The following is a 19,575-nucleotide window of genomic DNA, read 5'->3' as shown; positions in this document are numbered from 1 at the left end:
CGAAGCTTGAAGAAGAGATTTGGAGAAAAAAAAGTCAGGAATTAATGTGTTTTTATCATTTGTGAAAAAGACACGCATGAAGAAGCAGGGTGGCGCAGCGGAAGCGTGCTGGGCCCATAACCCAGAGGTCAATGGATTGAAACCATCCTCTGCTAGACGTCATTTTCACATAGGCTTAATAACTTCTGTCATTGATGATATTGCATGAAAACAGCATTCTCCCCTCGGACAAGCCATCACACAGAAAGCAGAGTGGCGCAGCGGAAGCGTGCTGGGCCCATAACCCAGAGGTCGATGGATCGAAACCATCCTCTGCTAGATGTCATTTTTACATAGGGTTAATAACTTCTGTCATTGATGATATTGCATGAAAACAGCATTCTCCCCTCGGACAAGCCGTCACACGGAAAGCAGAGTGGCGCAGCGGAAGCGTGCTGGGCCCATAACCCAGAGGTCGATGGATCGAAACCATCCTCTGCTAATTTTGTTTTTATAATGTCACTTTTCTGTTTAAGCACAACTGGTGTTGAATAAGATTAATTGGCACGTAGGGTTAATAACTTGTGTCATTTATGATATTGTATGAAAACAGCATTCTCCCCTTGCCAGCCACTATTTTGGTAACGGCTGCCCGAATTATTAACAACATGTAGTATTGTAGACGTGGCCTAAATTAAAAAACAAAAAATTAATAATAATAATCTAAGCAATCCAAAATTGGCACTATGCCAAAAAGTTTTTCCTGTGTTTTTTCATGGAAGGATTGGCATGCTTTGTCTGGAAAATAACTTTCCACAAGTGGAATAAGAAGATTTAGCTTAATGTTGGAAAGCTTTAAGGATTTTGCATTTCTGTCTTTCAATGTACTCATTAGCTCATTGGCGTTGCAAACACAGGAATGAAAGTTTTCAGGAAAACATCCCGCTCGTCCCTGGGTGGGCTTGAACCACCAACCTTTCGGTTAACAGCCGAACGCGCTAACCGATTGCGCCACAGAGACAACCACATGTGACTAGTTTCAGAGAAGCAGTGAGGATTATGACTTTAAACCTTCAGCATTCCAGAGGGCTTAATGACCATAGCAGAAGAATTGACAGTTGTATCTCAACTGTTTATACATTATTTCATGATGGTGAGAACTTGTACTCCTAAATTGTCTTTACGAATCTTGAAGAAGAGATTTGGAAAAAAAGTCAGATATTCATGTTTTTTTTATCATTTGGGAAGAAAGTGGCAAAAAGTTGGCACTTTCGAAGCTTGAAGAAGAGATTTGGAGAAAAAAAAGTCAGGAATTAATGTGTTTTTATCATTTGTGAAAAAAAAAAACGCATGAAGAAGCAGGGTGGCGCAGCGGAAGCGTGCTGGGCCCATAACCCAGAGGTCAATGGATCGAAACCATCCTCTGCTAGATGTCGTTTTTACATAGGCTTAATAACTTGTCATTGATGATATTGCATGAAAACAGCATTCTCCCCTCGGACAAGCCGTCACACGGAAAGCAGAGTGGCGCAGCGGAAGCGTGCTGGGCCCATAACCCAGAGGTCGATGGATCGAAACCATCCTCTGCTAATTTTGTTTTTATAATGTCACTTTTCTGTTTAAGCACAACTGGTGTTGAATAAGATTAATTGGCACGTAGGGTTAATAACTTGTGTCATTTATGATATTGTATGAAAACAACATTTTCCCCTCGGACAAGCTGTTACACGGAAAGCAGAGTGGCGCAGCGGAAGCGTGCTGGGCCCATAACCCAGAGGTCGATGGATCGAAACCATCCTCTGCTAATTTTGTTTTTATAATGTCACTTTTCTGTTTAAGCACAACTGGCGTTGCATAAGATTAATTGGCACGTAGGGTTAATAACTTGTGTCATTTATGATATTGTATGAAAACGGCATTCTCCCCTTGCCAGCCACTATTTTGGTAACGGCTGCCCGAATTATTAACAACATGTAGTATTGTAGACGTGGCCTAAATTAAAAAACAAAAAATTAATAATAATAATCTAAGCAATCCAAAATTGGCACTATGCCAAAAAGTTTTTCCTGTGTTTTTTCATGGAAGGATTGGCATGCTTTGTCTGGAAAATAACTTTCCACAAGTGGAATAAGAAGATTTAGCTTAATGTTGGAAAGCTTTAAGGATTTTGCATTTCTGTCTTTCAATGTAATCATTAGCTCATTGGCGTTGCAAACACAGGAATGAAAGTTTTCAGGAAAACATCCCGCTCTTCCCTGGGTGGGCTTGAACCACCAACCTTTCGGTTAACAGCCGAACGCACTAACCGATTGCGCCACAGAGACAACCACATGTGACTACTTTCAGAGAAGCAGTGAGGATTATGACTTTAAACCTTCAGCATTCCAGAGGGCTTAATGACCATAGCAGAAGAATTGACAGTTGTATCTCAACTGTTTATACATTATTTCATGATGGTGAGAACTTGTACTCCTAAATTGTCTTTACGAATCTTGAAGAAGAGATTTGGAAAAAAAGTCAGATATTCATGTTTTTTTTATCATTTGGGAAGAAAGTGGCAAAAAGTTGGCACTTTCGAAGCTTGAAGAAGAGATTTGGAGAAAAAAAAGTCAGGAATTAATGTGTTTTTATCATTTGTGAAAAAAAAAACGCATGAAGAAGCAGGGTGGCGCAGCGGAAGCGTGCTGGGCCCATAACCCAGAGGTCAATGGATCGAAACCATCCTCTGCTAGATGTCATTTTTACATAGGGTTAATAACTTCTGTCATTGATGATATTGCATGAAAACAGCATTCTCCCCTCGGACAAGCCGTCACACAGAAAGCAGAGTGGCGCAGCGGAAGCGTGCTGGGCCCATAGCCCAGAGGTCGATGGATCGAAACCATCCTCTGCTAGATGTCATTTTTACATAGGGTTAATAACTTCTGTCATTGATGATATTGCATGAAAACAGCATTCTCCCCTCGGACAAGCCATCACACGGAAAGCAGAGTGGCGCAGCGGAAGCGTGCTGGGCCCATAACCCAGAGGTCGATGGATCGAAACCATCCTCTGCTAATTTTGTTTTTATAATGTCACTTTTCTGTTTAAGCACAACTGGTGTTGAATAAGATTAATTGACACGTAGGGTTAATAACTTGTGTCATTTATGATATTGTATGAAAACAGCATTTTCCCCTCGGACAAGCTGTTACACGGAAAGCAGAGTGGCGCAGCGGAAGCATGCTGGGCCCATAACCCACAGGTCGATGGATCGAAACCATCCTCTGCTAATTTTGTTTTTATAATGTCACTTTTCTGTTTAAGCACAACTGCCGTTGCATAAGATTAATTGGCACGTAGGGTTAATAACTTGTGTCATTTATGATATTGTATGAAAACGGCATTCTCCCCTTGCCAGCCACTATTTTGGTAACGGCTCCCCGAATTATTAACAACATGTAGTATTGTAGACGTGGCCTAAATTAAAAAACAAAAAATTAATAATAATAATCTAAGCAATCCAAAATTGGCACTATGCCAAAAAGTTTTTCCTGTGTTTTTTCATGGAAGGATTGGCATGCTTTGTCTGGAAAATAACTTTCCACAAGTGGCATAAGAAGATTTAGCTTAATGTTGGAAAGCTTTAAGGATTTTGCATTTCTGTTTTCAATGTAATCATTAGCTCATTGGCATTGCAAACACAGGAACAAAAGTGTTCAGGAAGACATCCTGCTCGTCCCTGGGTGGGCTTGAACCACCACCCTTTCAGTTAACAGCCGAACAAGCTAAACGATTGCGCCACACAGACACCCACATGTGACTGCTTTCAGAGAAGGTTTGTGACTTTAAACCGTCAGCATTCCAGAGGGCTTAATGACCATAGCAGAAGAATTGACAGTTGTATCTCAACTGTTTATACATTATTTCATGATGGTGAGAACTTGTACTCCTAAATTGTCTTTACGAATCTTGAAGAAGAGATTTGGAAAAAAGTCAGATATTCATGTTTTTTTTATCATTTGGGAAGAAAGTGGCAAAAAGTTGGCACTTTCGAAGCTTGAAGAAGAGATTTGGAGAAAAAAAAGTCAGGAATTAATGTGTTTTTATGATTTGTGAAAAAAAAACGCATGAAGAAGCAGGGTGGCGCAGCGGAAGCGTGCTGGGCCCATAACCCAGAGGTCAATGGATTGAAACCATCCTCTGCTAGATGTCATTTTCACATAGGCTTAATAACTTCTGTCATTGATGATATTGCATGAAAACAGCATTCTCCCCTCGGACAAGCCATCACACAGAAAGCAGAGTGGCGCAGCGGAAGCGTGCTGGGCCCATAACCCAGAGGTCGATGGATCGAAACCATCCTCTGCTAGATGTCATTTTTACATAGGGTTAATAACTTCTGTCATTGATGATATTGCATGAAAACAGCATTCTCCCCTCGGACAAGCCGTCACACGGAAAGCAGAGTGGCGCAGCGGAAGCGTGCTGGGCCCATAACCCAGAGGTCGATGGATCGAAACCATCCTCTGCTAATTTTGTTTTTATAATGTCACTTTTCTGTTTAAGCACAACTGGCATTGCATAAGATTAATTGGCACGTAGGGTTAATAACTTGTGTCATTTATGATATTGTATGAAAACGGCATTCTCCACTTGCCAGCCACTATTTTGGTAACGGCTGCCCGAATTATTAACAACATGTAGTATTGTAGACGTGGCCTAAATTAAAAAACAAAAAATTAATAATAATAATCTAAGCAATCCAAAATTGGCACTATGCCAAAAAGTTTTTCCTGTGTTTTTTCATGGAAGGCTTGGCATGCTTTGTCTGGAAAATAACTTTCCACAAGTGGCATAAGAAGATTTAGCTTAATGTTGGAAAGCTTTAAGGATTTTGCATTTCTGTCTTTCAATGTAATCATTAGCTCATTGGCGTTGCAAACACAGGAATGAAAGTTTTCAGGAAAACATTCCGCTCGTCCCTGGGTGGGCTTGAACCACCAACCTTTCGGTTAACAGCCGAACACGCTAACCGATTGCGCCACAGAGACAACCACATGTGACTACTTTCAGAGAAGCAGTGAGGATTATGACTTTAAACCTTCAGCATTCCAGAGGGCTTAATGACCATAGCAGAAGAATTGACAGTTGTATCTCAACTGTTTATACATTATTTCATGATGGTGAGAACTTGTACTCCTAAATTGTCTTTACGAATCTTGAAGAAGAGATTTGGAAAAAAAGTCAGATATTCATGTTTTTTTTATCATTTGGGAAGAAAGTGGCAAAAAGTTGGCACTTTCGAAGCTTGAAGAAGAGATTTGGAGAAAAAAAAGTCAGGAATTAATGTGTTTTTATCATTTGTGAAAAAGACATGCATGAAGAAGCAGGGTGGCGCAGCGGAAGCGTGCTGGGCCCATAACCCAGAGGTCAATGGATTGAAACCATCCTCTGCTAGACGTCATTTTCACATAGGCTTAATAACTTCTGTCATTGATGATATTGCATGAAAACAGCATTCTCCCCTCGGACAAGCCATCACACAGAAAGCAGAGTGGCGCAGCGGAAGCGTGCTGGGCCCATAACCCAGAGGTCGATGGATCGAAACCATCCTCTGCTAGATGTCATTTTTACATAGGGTTAATAACTTCTGTCATTGATGATATTGCATGAAAACAGCATTCTCCCCTTGGACAAGCCGTCACACGGAAAGCAGAGTGGCGCAGCGGAAGCGTGCTGGGCCCATAACCCAGAGGTCGATGGATTGAAACCATCCTCTGCTAATTTTGTTTTTATAATGTCACTTTTCTGTTTAAGCACAACTGGCGTTGCATAAGATTAATTGGCACGTAGGTTTAATAACTTGTGTCATTTATGATATTGTATGAAAACGGCATTCTCCCCTTGCCAGCCACTATTTTGGTAACGGCTGCCCGAATTATTAACAACATGTAGTATTGTAGACGTGGCCTAAATTAAAAAACAAAAAATTAATAATAATAATCTAAGCAATCCAAAATTGGCACTATGCCAAAAAGTTTTTCCTGTGTTTTTTCATGGAAGGATTGGCATGCTTTGTCTGGAAAATAACTTTCCACAAGTGGAATAAGAAGATTTAGCTTAATGTTGGAAAGCTTTAAGGATTTTGCATTTCTGTCTTTCAATGTAATCATTAGCTCATTGGCGTTGCAAACACAGGAATGAAAGTTTTCAGGAAAACATCCCGCTCGTCCCTGGGTGGGCTTGAACCACCAACCTTTCGGTTAACAGCCGAACGCGCTAACCGATTGCGCCACAGAGACAACCACATGTGACTACTTTCAGAGAAGCAGTGAGGATTATGACTTTAAACCTTCAGCATTCCAGAGGGCTTAATGACCATAGCAGAAGAATTGACAGTTGTATCTCAACTGTTTATACATTATTTCATGATGGTGAGAACTTGTACTCCTAAATTGTCTTTACGAATCTTGAAGAAGAGATTTGGAAAAAAAGTCAGATATTCATGTTTTTTTTATCATTTGGGAAGAAAGTGGCAAAAAGTTGGCACTTTCGAAGCTTGAATAAGAGATTTGGAGAAAAAAAAGTCAGGAATTAATGTGTTTTTATCATTTGTGAAAAAAAAAAACGCATGAAGAAGCAGGGTGGCGCAGCGGAAGCGTGCTGGGCCCATAACCCAGAGGTCAATAGATCGAAACCATCCTCTGCTAGATGTCATTTTTATATAGGCTTAATAACTTCTGTCATTGATGATATTGCATGAAAACAGCATTCTCCCCTCGGACAAGCCGTCACACGGAAAGCAGAGTGGCGCAGCGGAAGCGTGCTGGGCCCATAACCCAGAGGTCAATGGATCAAAACCATCCTCTGCTAATTTTATTTTTATAATGTCACTTTTCTGTTTAAGCACAACTGGTGTTGAATAAGATTAATTGGCACGTAGGGTTAATAACTTGTGTCATTTATGATATTGTATGAAAACGGCATTCTCCCCTTGCCAGCCACTATTTTGGTAACGGCTGCCCGAATTATTAACAACATGTAGTATTGTAGACGTGGCCTAAATTAAAAAACAAAAAATTAATAATAATAATCTAAGCAATCCAAAATTGGCACTATGCCAAAAAGTTTTTCCTGTGTTTTTTCATGGAAGGATTGGCATGCTTTGTCTGGAAAATAACTTTCCACAAGTGGCATAAGAAGATTTAGCTTAATGTTGGAAAGCTTTAAGGATTTTGCATTTCTGTCTTTCAATGTAATCATTAGCTCATTGGTGTTGCAAACACAGGAACAAAAGTGTTCAGGAAAACATCCTGCTCGTCCCTGGGTGGGCTTGAACCACCACCCTTTCAGTTAACAGCCGAACAAGCTAAACGATTGCGCCACAGAGACACCCACATGTGACTGCTTTCAGAGAAGGTTTGTGACTTTAAACCGTCAGCATTCCAGAGGGCTTAATGACCATAGCAGAAGAATTGACAGTTGTATCTCAACTGTTTATACATTATTTCATGATGGTGAGAACTTGTACTCCTAAATTGTCTTTACGAATCTTGAAGAAGAGATTTGGAAAAAAAGTCAGATATTCATGTTTTTTTTATCATTTGGGAAGAAAGTGGCAAAAAGTTGGCACTTTCGAAGCTTGAAGAAGAGATTTGGAGAAAAAAAAGTCAGGAATTAATGTGTTTTTATCATTTGTGAAAAAAAAAAGCACATGAAAAAGCAGAGTGGCGCAGCGGAAGCGTGCTGGGCCCATAACCCAGAGGTCGATGTGTCGAAACCATCCTCTGCTAGATGTCATTTTTACATAGGCTTAATAACTTCTGTCATTGATGATATTGCATGAAAACAGCATTCTCCCCTCGGACAAGCTGTCACACAGAAAGCAGAGTGGCGCAGCGGAAGCGTGCTGGGCCCATAACCCAGAGTCGATGGATCGAAACCATCCTCTGCTAGATGTCATTTTTACATAGGGTTAATAACTTCTGTCATTGATGATATTGCATGAAAACAGCATTCTCCCCTTGGACAAGCCGTCACACGGAAAGCAGAGTGGCGCAGCGGAAGCGTGCTGGGCCCATAACCCAGAGGTCGATGGATTGAAACCATCCTCTGCTAATTTTGTTTTTATAATGTCACTTTTCTGTTTAAGCACAACTGGCGTTGCATAAGATTAATTGGCACGTAGGTTTAATAACTTGTGTCATTTATGATATTGTATGAAAACGGCATTCTCCCCTTGCCAGCCACTATTTTGGTAACGGCTGCCCGAATTATTAACAACATGTAGTATTGTAGACGTGGCCTAAATTAAAAAACAAAAAATTAATAATAATAATCTAAGCAATCCAAAATTGGCACTATGCCAAAAAGTTTTTCCTGTGTTTTTTCATGGAAGGATTGGCATGCTTTGTCTGGAAAATAACTTTCCACAAGTGGAATAAGAAGATTTAGCTTAATGTTGGAAAGCTTTAAGGATTTTGCATTTCTGTCTTTCAATGTAATCATTAGCTCATTGGCGTTGCAAACACAGGAATGAAAGTTTTCAGGAAAACATCCCGCTCGTCCCTGGGTGGGCTTGAACCACCAACCTTTCGGTTAACAGCCGAACGCGCTAACCGATTGCGCCACAGAGACAACCACATGTGACTACTTTCAGAGAAGCAGTGAGGATTATGACTTTAAACCTTCAGCATTCCAGAGGGCTTAATGACCATAGCAGAAGAATTGACAGTTGTATCTCAACTGTTTATACATTATTTCATGATGGTGAGAACTTGTACTCCTAAATTGTCTTTACGAATCTTGAAGAAGAGATTTGGAAAAAAAGTCAGATATTCATGTTTTTTTTATCATTTGGGAAGAAAGTGGCAAAAAGTTGGCACTTTCGAAGCTTGAATAAGAGATTTGGAGAAAAAAAAGTCAGGAATTAATGTGTTTTTATCATTTGTGAAAAAAAAAACGCATGAAGAAGCAGGGTGGCGCAGCGGAAGCGTGCTGGGCCCATAACCCAGAGGTCAATAGATCGAAACCATCCTCTGCTAGATGTCATTTTTATATAGGCTTAATAACTTCTGTCATTGATGATATTGCATGAAAACAGCATTCTCCCCTCGGACAAGCCGTCACACGGAAAGCAGAGTGGCGCAGCGGAAGCGTGCTGGGCCCATAACCCAGAGGTCAATGGATCAAAACCATCCTCTGCTAATTTTGTTTTTATAATGTCACTTTTCTGTTTAAGCACAACTGGCGTTGCATAAGATTAATTGGCACGTAGGGTTAATAACTTGTGTCATTTATGATATTGTATGAAAACGGCATTCTCCCCTTGCCAGCCACTATTTTGGTAACGGCTGCCCGAATTATTAACAACATGTAGTATTGTAGACGTGGCCAAAATTAAAAAACAAAAAATTAATAATAATAATCTAAGCAATCCAAAATTGGCACTATGCCAAAAAGTTTTTCCTGTGTTTTTTCATGGAAGGATTGGCATGCTTTGTCTGGAAAATAACTTTCCACAAGTGGAATAAGAAGATTTAGCTTAATGTTGGAAAGCTTTAAGGATTTTGCATTTCTGTCTTTCAATGTAATCATTAGCTCATTGGTGTTGCAAACACAGGAATGAAAGTTTTTAGGAAAACATCCCACTCGTCTATGGGTGGGCTTGAACCACCAACCTTTCGGTTAACAGCCGAACGCGCTAACCGATTGCGCCACAGAGACAACCACATGTGACTACTTTCAGAGAAGCAGTGAGGATTATGACTTTAAACCTTAGGCATTCCAGAGGGCTTAATGACCATAGCAGAAGAATTGACAGTTGTATCTCAACTGTTTATACATTATTTCATGATGGTGAGAACTTGTACTCCTAAATTGTCTTTACGAATCTTGAAGAAGAGATTTGGAAAAAAAAGTCAGATATTCATGTTTTTTTTATCATTTGGGAAGAAAGTGGCAAAAAGTTGGCACTTTCGAAGCTTGAAGAAGAGATTTGGAGAAAAAAAAGTCAGGAATTAATGTGTTTTTATCATTTGTGAAAAAAAAACGCATGAAGAAGCAGGGTGGCGCAGCGGAAGCGTGCTGGGCCCATAACCCAGAGGTCAATGGATCATAACCATCCTCTGCTAGATGTCATTTTTACATAGGCTTAATAACTTCTGTCATTGATGATATTGCATGAAAACAGCATTCTCCCCTCGGACAAACTGTCACACGGAAAGCAGAGTGGCGCAGCGGAAGCGTGCTGGGCCCATAACCCAGAGGTCGATGGATCGAAACCATCCTCTGCTAGATGTCATTTTTACATAGGGTTAATAACTTCTGTCATTGATGATATTGCATGAAAACAGCATTCTCCCCTCGGACAAGCCATCACACGGAAAGCAGAGTGGCGCAGCGGAAGCGTGCTGGGCCCATAACCCAGAGGTCAATGGATTGAAACCATCCTCTGCTAATTTTGTTTTTATAATGTCACTTTTCTGTTTAAGCACAACTGGCGTTGCATAAGATTAATTGGCACGTAGGGTTAATAACTTGTATCATTTATGATATTGTATGAAAACGGCATTCTCCCCTTGCCAGCCACTATTTTGGTAACGGCTGCCCGAATTATTAACAACATGTAGTATTGTAGACGTGGCCTAAATTAAAAAACAAAAAATTGATAATAATAATCTAAGCAATCCAAAATTGGCACTATGCCAAAAAGTTTTTCCTGTGTTTTTTCATGGAAGGATTGGCATGCTTTGTCTGGAAAATAACTTTCCACAAGTGGCATAAGAAGATTTAGCTTAATGTTGGAAAGCTTTAAGGATTTTGCATTTCTGTCTTTCAATGTAATCATTAGCTCATTGGCGTTGCAAACACAGGAATGAAAGTTTTCAGGAAAACATCCTGCTCGTCCCTGGGTGGGCTTGAACCACCACCCTTTCAGTTAACAGCCGAACAAGCTAAACGATTGCGCCACAGAGACAACCACATGTGACTGCTTTCAGAGAAGGTTTGTGACTTTAAACCGTCAGCATTCCAGAGGGCTTAATGACCATAGCAGAAGAATTGACAGTTGTATCTCAACTATTTATACATTATTTCATGATGGTGAGAACTTGTACTCCTAAATTGTCTTTACGAATCTTGAAGAAGAGATTTGGAAAAAAGTCAGATATTCATGGGTTTTTTTATCATTTGGGAAGAAAGTGGCAAAAAGTTCGCACTTTCGAAGCTTGAAGAAGAGATTTGGAGAAAAAAAAGTCAGGAATTAATGTGTTTTTATCATTTGTGAAAAAAAAAAGCACATGAAAAAGCAGAGTGGCGCAGCGGAAGCGTGCTGGGCCCATAACCCAGAGGTCGATGTGTCGAAACCATCCTCTGCTAGATGTCATTTTTACATAGGCTTAATAACTTCTGTCATTGATGATATTGCATGAAAACAGCATTCTCCCCTCGGACAAGCTGTCACACAGAAAGCAGAGTGGCGCAGCGGAAGCGTGCTGGGCCCATAACCCAGAGGTCGATGGATCGAAACCATCCTCTGCTAGATGTCATTTTTACATAGGCTTAATAACTTCTGTCATTGATGATATTGCATGAAAACAGCATTCTCCCCTCGGACAAGCCGTCACATGGAAAGCAGAGTGGCGCAGCGGAAGCGTGCTGGGCCCATAACCCAGAGGTCGATGGATTGAAACCATCCTCTGCTAATTTTGTTTTTATAATGTCACTTTTCTGTTTAAGCACAACTGGCGTTGCATAAGATTAATTGGCACGTAGGGTTAATAACTTGTGTCATTTATGATATTGTATGAAAACGGCATTCTCCCCTTGCCAGCCACTATTTTGGTAACGGCTGCCCGAATTATTAACAACATGTAGTATTGTAGACGTGGCCTAAATTAAAAAACAAAAAATTAATAATAATAATCTAAGCAATCCAAAATTGGCACTATGCCAAAAAGTTTTTCCTGTGTTTTTTCATGGAAGGATTGGCATGCTTTGTCTGGAAAATAACTTTCCACAAGTGGAATAAGAAGATTTAGCTTAATGTTGGAAAGCTTTAAGGATTTTGCATTTCTGTCTTTCAATGTAATCATTAGCTCATTGGCGTTGCAAACACAGGAATGAAAGTTTTCAGGAAAACATCCCGCTCGTCCCTGGGTGGGCTTGAACCACCAACCTTTCGGTTAACAGCCGAACGCGCTAACCGATTGCGCCACAGAGACAACCACATGTGACTACTTTCAGAGAAGCAGTGAGGATTATGACTTTAAACCTTCAGCATTCCAGAGGGCTTAATGACCATAGCAGAAGAAATGACAGTTGTATCTCAACTGTTTATACATTATTTCATGATGGTGAGAACTTGTACTAGTAAATTGTCTTTACGAATCTTGAAGAAGAGATTTGGAAAAAAAGTCAGATATTCATGTTTTTTTTATCATTTGGGAAGAAAGTGGCAAAAAGTTGGCACTTTCGAAGCTTGAAGAAGAGATTTGGAGAAAAAAAAGTCAGGAATTAATGTGTTTTTATCATTTGTGAAAAAAAAACGCATGAAGAAGCAGGGTGGCGCAGCGGAAGTGTGCTGGGCCCATAACCCAGAGGTCAATGGATCAAAACCATCCTCTGCTAGATGTCACTTTCACATAGGCTTAATAACTTCTGTCATTGATGATATTGCATGAAAACAGCATTCTCCCCTCGGACAAGCCGTCACACGGAAAGCAGAGTGGCGCAGCGGAAGCGTGCTGGGCCCATAACCCAGAGGTCGATGGATCGAAACCATCCTCTGCTAATTTTGTTTTTATAATGTCACTTTTCTGTTTAAGCACAACTGGTGTTGAATAAGATTAATTGGCACGTAGGGTTAATAACTTGTGTCATTTATGATATTGTATGAAAACAGCATTTTCCCCTCGGACAAGCTGTTACACGGAAAGCAGAGTGGCGCAGCGGAAGCGTGCTGGGCCCATAACCCAGAGGTCGATGGATCGAAACCATCCTCTGCTAATTTTGTTTTTATAATGTCACTTTTCTGTTTAAGCACAACTGCCGTTGCATAAGATTAATTGGCACGTAGGGTTAATAACTTGTGTCATTTATGATATTGTATGAAAACGGCATTCTCCCCTTGCCAGCCACTATTTTGGTAACGGCTGCCCGAATTATTAACAACATGTAGTATTGTAGACGTGGCCTAAATTAAAAAACAAAAAATTAATAATAATAATCTAAGCAATCCAAAATTGGCACTATGCCAAAAAGTTTTTCCTGTGTTTTTTCATGGAAGGATTGGCATGCTTTGTCTGGAAAATAACTTTCCACAAGTGGCATAAGAAGATTTAGCTTAATGTTGGAAAGCTTTAAGGATTTTGCATTTCTGTCTTTCAATGTAATCATTAGCTCATTGGCGTTGGAAACACAGGAACAAAAGTGTTCAGGAAAACATCCTGCTCGTCCCTGGGTGGGCTTGAACCACCACCCTTTCAGTTAACAGCCGAACAAGCTAAACGATTGCGCCACAGAGACACCCACATGTGACTGCTTTCAGAGAAGGTTTGTGACTTTAAACCGTCAGCATTCCAGAGGGCTTAATGACCATAGCAGAAGAATTGACAGTTGTATCTCAACTGTTTATACATTATTTCATGATGGTGAGAACTTGTACTCCTAAATTGTCTTTACGAATCTTGAAGAAGAGATTTGGAAAAAAGTCAGATATTCATGGGTTTTTTTATCATTTGGGAAGAAAGTGGCAAAAAGTTCGCACTTTCGAAGCTTGAAGAAGAGATTTGGAGAAAAAAAAGTCAGGAATTAATGTGTTTTTATCATTTGTGAAAAAAAAAAGCACATGAAAAAGCAGAGTGGCGCAGCGGAAGCGTGCTGGGCCCATAACCCAGAGGTCGATGTGTCGAAACCATCCTCTGCTAGATGTCATTTTTACATAGGCTTAATAACTTCTGTCATTGATGATATTGTATGAAAACAGCATTCTCCCCTCGGACAAGCTGTCACACAGAAAGCAGAGTGGCGCAGCGGAAGTGTGCTGGGCCCATAACCCAGAGGTCGATGGATCGAAACCATCCTCTGCTAGATGTCAATTTTACATAGGGTTAATAACTTCTGTCATTGATGATATTGCATGAAAACAGCATTCTCCCCTCGGACAAGCCGTCACACGGAAAGCAGAGTGGCGCAGCGGAAGCGTGCTGGGCCCATAACCCAGAGGTCGATGGATTGAAACCATCCTCTGCTAATTTTGTTTTTATAATGTCACTTTTCTGTTTAAGCACAACTGGCGTTGCATAAGATTAATTGGCACGTAGGGTTAATAACTTGTGTCATTTATGATATTGTATGAAAACGGCATTCTCCCCTTGCCAGCCACTATTTTGGTAACGGCTGCCCGAATTATTAACAACATGTAGTATTGTAGACGTGGCCTAAATTAAAAAACAAAAAATTAATAATAATAATCTAAGCAATCCAAAATTGGCACTATGCCAAAAAGTTTTTCCTGTGTTTTTTCATGGAAGGATTGGCATGCTTTGTCTGGAAAATAACTTTCCACAAGTGGAATAAGAAGATTTAGCTTAATGTTGGAAAGCTTTAAGGATTTTGCATTTCTGTCTTTCAATGTAATCATTAGCTCATTGGCGTTGCAAACACAGGAATGAAAGTTTTCAGGAAAACATCCTGCTCGTCCTTGGGTGGGCTTGAACCACCAACCTTTCGGTTAACAGCCGAACGCGCTAACCGATTGCGCCACAGAGACAACCACATGTGACTACTTTCAGAGAAGCAGTGAGGATTATGACTTTAAACCTTCAGCATTCCAGAGGGCTTAATGACCATAGCAGAAGAATTGACAGTTGTATCTCAACTGTTTATACATTATTTCATGATGGTGAGAACTTGTACTCCTAAATTGTCTTTACGAATCTTGAAGAAGAGATTTGGAAAAAAAGTCAGATATTCATGTTTTTTTTATCATTTGGGAAGAAAGTGGCAAAAAGTTGGCACTTTCGAAGCTTGAAGAAGAGATTTGGAGAAAAAAAAGTCAGGAATTAATGTGTTTTTATCATTTGTGAAAAAAAAACGCATGAAGAAGCAGGGTGGCGCAGCGGAAGCGTGCTGGGCCCATAACCCAGAGGTCAATGGATTGAAACCATCCTCTGCTAGATGTCATTTTCACATAGGCTTAATAACTTCTGTCATTGATGATATTGCATGAAAACAGCATTCTCCCCTCGGACAAGCTGTCACACGGAAAGCAGAGTGGCGCAGCGGAAGCGTGCTGGGCCCATAACCCAGAGGTCGATGGATCGAAAGCATCCTCTGCTAGATGTCATTTTTACATAGGGTTAATAACTTCTGTCATTGATGATATTGCATGAAAACAGCATTCTCCCCTCGGACAAGCCATCACACGGAAAGCAGAGTGGCGCAGCGGAAGCGTGCTGGGCCCATAACCCAGAGGTCGATGGATCGAAACCATCCTCTGCTAATTTTGTTTTTATAATGTCACTTTTCTGTTTAAGCACAACTGGTGTTGAATAAGATTAATTGGCACGTAGGCTTAATAACTTGTGTCATTTATGATATTGTATGAAAACAGCATTTTCCCCTCGGACAAGCTGTTACACGGAAAGCAGAGTGGCGCAGCGGAAGCGTGCTGGGCCCATAACCCAGAGGTCGATGGATCGAAACCATCCTCTGCTAATTTTGTTTTTATAATGTCACTTTTCTGTTTAAGCACAACTGCCGTTGCATAAGATTAATTGGCACGTAGGGTTAATAACTTGTGTCATTTATGATATTGTATGAAAACGGCATTCTCCCCTTGCCAGCCACTATTTTGGTAACGGCTGCCCGAATTATTAACAACATGTAGTATTGTAGACGTGGCCTAAATTAAAAAACAAAAAATTAATAATAATAATCTAAGCAATCCAAAATTGGCACTATGCCAAAAAGTTTTTCCTGTGTTTTTTCATGGAAGGATTGGCATGCTTTGTCTGGAAAATAACTTTCCACAAGTGGCATAAGAAGATTTAGCTTAATGTTGGAAAGCTTTAAGGATTTTGCATTTCTGTCTTTCAATGTAATCATTAGCTCATTGGCATTGCAAACACAGGAACAAAAGTGTTCAGGAAAACATCCTGCTCGTCCCTGGGTGGGCTTGAACCACCACCCTTTCAGTTAACAGCCGAACGCGCTAACCGATTGCGCCACAGAGACACCCACATGTGACTGCTTTCAGAGAAGGTTTGTGACTTTAAACCGTCAGCATTCCAGAGGGCTTAATGACCATAGCAGAAGAATTGACAGTTGTATCTCAACTGTTTATACATTATTTCATGATGGTGAGAACTTGTACTCCTAAATTGTCTTTACGAATCTTGAAGAAGAGATTTGGAAAAAAGTCAGATATTCATGGGTTTTTTTATCATTTGGGAAGAAAGTGGCAAAAAGTTGGCACTTTCGAAGCTTGAAGAAGAGATTTGGAGAAAAAAAAGTCAGGAATTAATGTGTTTTTATCATTTGTGAAAAAAAAAACGCATGAAGAAGCAGGGTGGCGCAGCGGAAGCGTGCTGGGCCCATAACCCAGAGGTCAATGGATTGAAACCATCCTCTGCTAGATGTCATTTTCACGTAGGCTTAATAACTTGTGTCATTTATGATATTGTATGAAAACAGCATTTTCCCCTCGGACAAGCTGTTACACGGAAAGCAGAGTGGCGCAGCGGAAGCGTGCTGGGCCCATAACCCAGAGGTCGATGGATCGAAACCATCCTCTGCTAATTTTGTTTTTATAATGTCACTTTTCTGTTTAAGCACAACTGCCGTTGCATAAGATTAATTGGCACGTAGGGTTAATAACTTGTGTCATTTATGATATTGTATGAAAACGGCATTCTCCCCTTGCCAGCCACTATTTTGGTAACGGCTGCCCGAATTATTAACAACATGTAGTATTGTAGACGTGGCCTAAATTAAAAAACAAAAAATTAATAATAATAATCTAAGCAATCCAAAATTGGCACTATGCCAAAAAGTTTTTCCTGTGTTTTTTCATGGAAGGATTGGCATGCTTTGTCTGGAAAATAACTTTCCACAAGTGGAATAAGAAGATTTAGCTTAATGTTGGAAAGCTTTAAGGATTTTGCATTTCTGTCTTTCAATGTAATCATTAGCTCATTGGCGTTGCAAACACAGGAATGAAAGTTTTCAGGAAAACATCCTGCTCGTCCTTGGGTGGGCTTGAACCACCAACCTTTCGGTTAACAGCCGAACGCGCTAACCGATTGCGCCACAGAGACAACCACATGTGACTACTTTCAGAGAAGCAGTGAGGATTATGACTTTAAACCTTCAGCATTCCAGAGGGCTTAATGACCATAGCAGAAGAATTGACAGTTGTATCTCAACTGTTTATACATTATTTCATGATGGTGAGAACTTGTACTCCTAAATTGTCTTTACGAATCTTGAAGAAGAGATTTGGAAAAAAAGTCAGATATTCATGTTTTTTTTATCATTTGGGAAGAAAGTGGCAAAAAGTTGGCACTTTCGAAGCTTGAAGAAGAGATTTGGAGAAAAAAAAGTCAGGAATTAATGTGTTTTTATCATTTGTGAAAAAAAAACGCATGAAGAAGCAGGGTGGCGCAGCGGAAGCGTGCTGGGCCCATAACCCAGAGGTCAATGGATTGAAACCATCCTCTGCTAGATGTCATTTTCACATAGGCTTAATAACTTCTGTCATTGATGATATTGCATGAAAACAGCATTCTCCCCTCGGACAAGCTGTCACACGGAAAGCAGAGTGGCGCAGCGGAAGCGTGCTGGGCCCATAACCCAGAGGTCGATGGATCGAAAGCATCCTCTGCTAGATGTCATTTTTACATAGGGTTAATAACTTCTGTCATTGATGATATTGCATGAAAACAGCATTCTCCCCTCGGACAAGCCATCACACGGAAAGCAGAGTGGCGCAGCGGAAGCGTGCTGGGCCCATAACCCAGAGGTCGATGGATCGAAACCATCCTCTGCTAATTTTGTTTTTATAATGTCACTTTTCTGTTTAAGCACAACTGGTGTTGAATAAGATTAATTGGCACGTAGGCTTAATAACTTGTGTCATTTATGATATTGTATGAAAACAGCATTTTCCCCTCGGACAAGCTGTTACACGGAAAGCAGAGTGGCGCAGCGGAAGCGTGCTGGGCCCATAACCCAGAGGTCGATGGATCGAAACCATCCTCTGCTAATTTTGTTTTTATAATGTCACTTTTCTGTTTAAGCACAACTGCCGTTGCATAAGATTAATTGGCACGTAGGGTTAATAACTTGTGTCATTTATGATATTGTATGAAAACGGCATTCTCCCCTTGCCAGCCACTATTTTGGTAACGGCTGCCCGAATTATTAACAACATGTAGTATTGTAGACGTGGCCTAAATTAAAAAACAAAAAATTAATAATAATAATCTAAGCAATCCAAAATTGGCACTATGCCAAAAAGTTTTTCCTGTGTTTTTTCATGGAAGGATTGGCATGCTTTGTCTGGAAAATAACTTTCCACAAGTGGCATAAGAAGATTTAGCTTAATGTTGGAAAGCTTTAAGGATTTTGCATTTCTGTCTTTCAATGTAATCATTAGCTCATTGGCATTGCAAACACAGGAACAAAAGTGTTCAGGAAAACATCCTGCTCGTCCCTGGGTGGGCTTGAACCACCACCCTTTCAGTTAACAGCCGAACGCGCTAACCGATTGCGCCACAGAGACACCCACATGTGACTGCTTTCAGAGAAGGTTTGTGACTTTAAACCGTCAGCATTCCAGAGGGCTTAATGACCATAGCAGAAGAATTGACAGTTGTATCTCAACTGTTTATACATTATTTCATGATGGTGAGAACTTGTACTCCTAAATTGTCTTTACGAATCTTGAAGAAGAGATTTGGAAAAAAGTCAGATATTCATGGGTTTTTTTATCATTTGGGAAGAAAGTGGCAAAAAGTTCGCACTTTCGAAGCTTGAAGAAGAGATTTGGAGAAAAAAAAGTCAGGAATTAATGTGTTTTTATCATTTGTGAAAAAAAAAAGCACATGAAAAAGCAGAGTGGCGCAGCGGAAGCGTGCTGGGCCCATAACCCAGAGGTCGATGTGTCGAAACCATCCTCTGCTAGATGTCATTTTTACATAGGCTTAATAACTTCTGTCATTGATGATATTGCATGAAAACAGCATTCTCCCCTCGGACAAGCTGTCACACAGAAAGCAGAGTGGCGCAGCGGAAACGTGCTGGGCCCATAACCCAGAGGTCGATGGATCGAAACCATCCTCTGCTAGATGTCATTTTTACATAGGGTTAATAACTTCTGTCATTGATGATATTGCATGAAAACAGCATTCTCCTCTCGGACAAGCCGTCACACGGAAAGCAGAGTGGCGCAGCGGAAGCGTGCTGGGCCCATAACCCAGAGGTCGATGGATTGAAACCATCCTCTGCTAATTTTGTTTTTATAATGTCACTTTTCTGTTTAAGCACAACTGGCGTTGCATAAGATTAATTGGCACGTAGGGTTAATAACTTGTGTCATTTATGATATTG

At 40.4% G+C, this 19,575-nt stretch overlaps 10 non-coding genes across 10 annotated transcripts; all 10 read right to left on the bottom strand.

The window, feature by feature from the left end:
- Nucleotides 1-926: 926 nt before the first annotated feature.
- On the bottom strand, nt 927-1,000 carry TRNAN-GUU (transfer RNA asparagine (anticodon GUU)). The gene has a single exon. It is a non-coding gene; the product is annotated as a tRNA-Asn (tRNA).
- Nucleotides 1,001-4,938: 3,938 nt separating this feature from the next.
- Nucleotides 4,939-5,012, bottom strand: TRNAN-GUU (transfer RNA asparagine (anticodon GUU)). Its single transcript has one exon. It is a non-coding gene; the product is annotated as a tRNA-Asn (tRNA).
- Nucleotides 5,013-6,189: 1,177 nt separating this feature from the next.
- On the bottom strand, nt 6,190-6,263 carry TRNAN-GUU (transfer RNA asparagine (anticodon GUU)). Its single transcript has one exon. It is a non-coding gene; the product is annotated as a tRNA-Asn (tRNA).
- A 2,261-nt stretch (nt 6,264-8,524) lies between these two features.
- On the bottom strand, nt 8,525-8,598 carry TRNAN-GUU (transfer RNA asparagine (anticodon GUU)). The gene has a single exon. It is a non-coding gene; the product is annotated as a tRNA-Asn (tRNA).
- A 1,015-nt stretch (nt 8,599-9,613) lies between these two features.
- TRNAN-GUU (transfer RNA asparagine (anticodon GUU)) lies at nt 9,614-9,687 on the bottom strand. The gene has a single exon. It is a non-coding gene; the product is annotated as a tRNA-Asn (tRNA).
- Nucleotides 9,688-12,111: 2,424 nt separating this feature from the next.
- TRNAN-GUU (transfer RNA asparagine (anticodon GUU)) lies at nt 12,112-12,185 on the bottom strand. Its single transcript has one exon. It is a non-coding gene; the product is annotated as a tRNA-Asn (tRNA).
- A 2,475-nt stretch (nt 12,186-14,660) lies between these two features.
- Nucleotides 14,661-14,734, bottom strand: TRNAN-GUU (transfer RNA asparagine (anticodon GUU)). The gene has a single exon. It is a non-coding gene; the product is annotated as a tRNA-Asn (tRNA).
- Nucleotides 14,735-16,126: 1,392 nt separating this feature from the next.
- Nucleotides 16,127-16,200, bottom strand: TRNAN-GUU (transfer RNA asparagine (anticodon GUU)). The gene has a single exon. It is a non-coding gene; the product is annotated as a tRNA-Asn (tRNA).
- Nucleotides 16,201-17,208: 1,008 nt separating this feature from the next.
- Nucleotides 17,209-17,282, bottom strand: TRNAN-GUU (transfer RNA asparagine (anticodon GUU)). Its single transcript has one exon. It is a non-coding gene; the product is annotated as a tRNA-Asn (tRNA).
- Nucleotides 17,283-18,674: 1,392 nt separating this feature from the next.
- On the bottom strand, nt 18,675-18,748 carry TRNAN-GUU (transfer RNA asparagine (anticodon GUU)). The gene has a single exon. It is a non-coding gene; the product is annotated as a tRNA-Asn (tRNA).
- Between the last annotated feature and the right edge of the window lie 827 nt (nt 18,749-19,575).

This window comes from Sceloporus occidentalis, unplaced genomic scaffold (genome assembly GCF_023333645.1).
Source record: "Sceloporus occidentalis isolate IW3139 unplaced genomic scaffold, rSceOcc1.0.p SCAF_111, whole genome shotgun sequence".
NCBI classification, from domain to species: Eukaryota; Metazoa; Chordata; class Lepidosauria; order Squamata; family Phrynosomatidae; genus Sceloporus; species Sceloporus occidentalis.
This window is presented reverse-complemented; position numbering and strand designations above follow the sequence as displayed.